The sequence below is a fragment of the Miniopterus natalensis genome, chromosome 8 (genome assembly GCF_054644295.1).
Source record: "Miniopterus natalensis isolate mMinNat1 chromosome 8, mMinNat1.hap1, whole genome shotgun sequence".
In the NCBI taxonomy this organism is placed as follows: Eukaryota; Metazoa; Chordata; class Mammalia; order Chiroptera; family Miniopteridae; genus Miniopterus; species Miniopterus natalensis.
This window is the reverse complement of record NC_142088.1, coordinates 11,153,623-11,157,264: the sequence shown is the minus strand read 5'-3', so window position 1 is coordinate 11,157,264 and position 3,642 is coordinate 11,153,623. Positions and strand designations below refer to the sequence as shown.

Here is a 3,642-nt window from a genome sequence, read left to right as displayed (position 1 = left end):
AGGGCAGGGAGGGGGAGCAGAGGTTTGAGGCTGAGAGGAGCAAGGGTTGGTAACAGCAGAGAGTAGGGGGCCCCCAACCAAAGGGGCAGGTTGGGTTAGAGGAAGTAGAGATGATGCTGGAAGATGGAGAGGTCTCTACCGCTGGTGTAGAAAGGGGAGCTGGTCTCTGGATGTTTATAAGAAGATAGTGTTGCCATTTGCAAGGTGATTGGGACAAAATGTACAGTGGCCTTGGTCTTACTGACAGAATTCCTTAGCTGTCCATTAAGGTTTAAAGAGCAGGAAGGCGTATCGTCAGGCAGGATCATCCTTACCTGTTCCCCCTTTTGGGGGGCAGATTGGACCATGATGATTGGAGTTAGCAGGATTTGTGATTAGCATCTCTGTAATCAGGATTTGCAACACCTGGATTGGAAAATAAAAGAGCAGGGAAGGTACTGTCTCTATCTAGCATTTTCTATTTGCCACACTTCTAAGCATTTTACATGCATATGCCCCTTCAATCCTCACAATTTAATGAGGTAGCTACTCTTATTCCTTGACCAATGAGGGGACTGTGACACAGAAGTCAAGTAACTTGCCCAAGATCGCCCAGCCAGTAAGAGGTTGAGCCGGTATGGAACCAAGGAACTCTGGTTCCACTACACTGTGTTACCTTGACTAAAATCTGAGCCCAAAGGCACTTGGGAACCTGTTCTCTGCCTTCCTGCTTACCAGTCCCTTGGAGGCCCTCTTAGGGGAGGGGAGGGAGAGCTCCTGGAACCTTTTTTCTTACCTCCTTAAAGCCTTGGGGTGACCCTTTATCATTCTAACTTAGGAGAGAGTAAGAAAACTCCATTCTGCTTCAGTTAGAAGAACAGTTTATGAAAGGGTAAGGCAGTAGGTAGAGAGCTCTGCAGTGTTTGTGTCCAAGGTTAGGACCCCACTGCTATAAAAGGGGGGGGGGACTGTGGGCTGTTTGCCTAAAAAGGAGCGGACCTTCTCCTGGCTAGGCTCCTCGGGACAGATTGCCATCGATGCCGGGAATGACTCCAAATCCTTCCTTTCTGTTGGCTTCGTTCTTATTTTAGCCCATTTTTGCACACATTTTGTCCAGGCAGGGAGTGGCCTGGCTGTAGCCTCATCAAAAGACCTGGCTCCTTCTGTAAGTAATTGAGCAGGTAGCGAAGCTAGATATGTGGCATCTATAAACAAGTCTTTTCTGGGCCCCATTTGGGCAGGCAGGGCTATGCCAGAAACAGGGTCTGGCCCATCCTTTAAACAGGGACACGATCATGGTGGCTTTAGGAGCATTAATTGAGAGGTTCAAACAGGTTTCAAGCCAGGAGAGGCAGAGACAAGCTGGAGGTGGGGTGGGGACACGAGGGTGAGGGATGAGGGATGAAGCGCGGAGTTGTGTGTTGGGAGGGGGGACCAGCTAATACATTTTCCATCCTCGTGACCCACTAGATTGTAAAGAACAGATGTGCCACTGCGAAGGGAGAGACGTGTGGCCTCAGCTGTGTACCGTCAACTTCACTGTGATTCTCCTGGGGCCAATCTAGGCCATTAAAAGCACCCACTTGATATTCAAATATTCTCTCTTTTCATTTTCTTCTCTCTCGCTCGCTCTCTGAGGAAATTGACTGTAAATGGCAACTCCACAGACAGTCCTGAGCTGCAAATTAGAGCTAAGCGAGCAGTCCTGGGATTTGCAATCATAACCTCTTGGAATTGAACTATTAACTAATTCAAACACGAGTTTATTAGGTCGCCAACCCTGGCGTTAGCAATTACCAAAGGCACCTGTCAGTCAATAATTCTAAATTTGTTGGAATTGCTGCCACCCTTTAATCAGGTTTCCAGCTGGGGGAGGCTGAGTGTGTCCTTCTTGCCTGCCTCCGTCATATTTTTTCCTGAAAGAATTGCAGGGGCCTGGGTGGGATGTCTTTTTTGTTCTTTCCCCTCCTTCCCTCCAGGAACCAGGTGTTAAAGATCAAAGCCTGGAGATGGTAAAACTGAGAATTAAGTGCTAAATGTTCAATTATCTTGAAATGTGCTCATTCCCTTTTTAAAAAAATTCTCAGCCCCAGATATTTTTTCCATTGATTTTTAGAGAGTAGATGGGAGAGGGAAGGGGAAAGAGAGAGGAAGAGAGAGAGAGAGAGAGAGAAACAGAAACATCGATGTGAGAGGCACACAGATTGGTTGCCTCCTGAATGTGCCCCACTGGGGATTGAACCTGCAACCCAGATATGTGCCCTTGACAGGAATGGAACTCGAGACCCTCTGATGCACGGGCCGACACTCTAACCACTGAGAACGCTGGCCAGGGCATGCCCATTCCTTTTAAGAAGGTCTAGGTCATTTGAGCAAGAAGCAGGGCAATAGGGAGAGTTCACCTGGAAAGTGAAAAGTTGAGTGAGTTGTAAAAGAAATACTTGTTGAAGGTAATGAAACAGATTGACCTTGAGAGCAGGATGTGTTTATGTTGAGGTCACCACGTAGTGAATGCTGATCCTGATTCTAAGCGTGTGAACTTGGGCTGAATGTCCCCCTTCTGATTCAGCTGGCCTGGATCAGTGGTTGCTGAGGGTGGGGATTTGAGGTGATGGAGGCACATTAATAACATCAGAGGAAGGGATGCTGCTTAGAGTCACACCTTCACTATTTATTAGGTAAATGACCTTGGGCAAGTTATTTAACCTCTCCATGCCTCAGTTTCTCAAGGGATAAGATTGACGCCTGCCTTTTGGGGTTGTCACAAGAACTGTACCTGGTGTCCATTGTTAAGAGGGTGGATTTGTTCCCAGTACCTCTGACTGGGTCAAGGGGGGGTGTCTCAGTTTGCTGCTAATGGGTCTTTCAGAGCCACGCTTGGTTGGCACTTGCTAGCCTCCCTGCAACAGAGCAGGGCTCAGTTTCGGCGTTAGCTAGAATGCACTCTCACTGGTTTTCATATTTATTTTTATGGTTACCGCGTTTTTACGTGGCAAGTGAAAATGACTTTCTCATAACAGTGACATCAAGTTTTTAAGGAAGTAACTTTATTTAAATAAAATGTGAGTTGATTTGAACAAACATATTAAGGAAATATCAGTTGTAAGAGGAAAATGAAGACAAACGTAATAAAGGTGGGCCATGGCTGAAGGAAGCAGTAGACTAGGCAACTTGTCTAAAAGAACCCAGTGCGAAAATGTTGGGATTGAGGACACACTTGGGCATGCGCATATTTAGGTGAGGTGCCTCAGCAGGGTGCTTCCTCTGGCTTCCTTTTGCCCTTGGATTTGTGAATGGTCACCGAGATGAGTCACTGGGTCAGTCCAGTGACTGCCCCATCCTGTGCCCATGTCTTCCCCATGATTCTGCCCACTCTGACCATCATTGCAGGGCACTCTGTGTGTGTGTGTGTGTGTGTGTGTGTGTGTGTGGAGACTACATTGGAAAGTAGAATTGTGAAAAACTGATCATTTCGGTCACTTGTGAATAACTGATACAGTCTGGTTATGCTTGAACAGATGGCTTCCTGTTTCAGACATCAGATTCCTCACTCCTAAATGAGAAAGAGCAGATTGACTGGGTCTCAAGAAAACAAATGGAATGAACAATGAACTACAGCTATTACCATTGAAGGAAGCTGGGCAAAATTGGGGGAAGGAGGAA

The 3,642-nt window shown here is 46.8% G+C and overlaps 1 non-coding gene across 1 annotated transcript; it reads left to right on the top strand.

The window, feature by feature from the left end:
- Positions 1-291: 291 nt before the first annotated feature.
- LOC148092555 (U8 small nucleolar RNA) lies at positions 292-426 on the top strand. Its single transcript, XR_015714929.1, has one exon. It is a non-coding gene; the product is annotated as a U8 small nucleolar RNA (small nucleolar RNA).
- Positions 427-3,642: the final 3,216 nt, after the last annotated feature.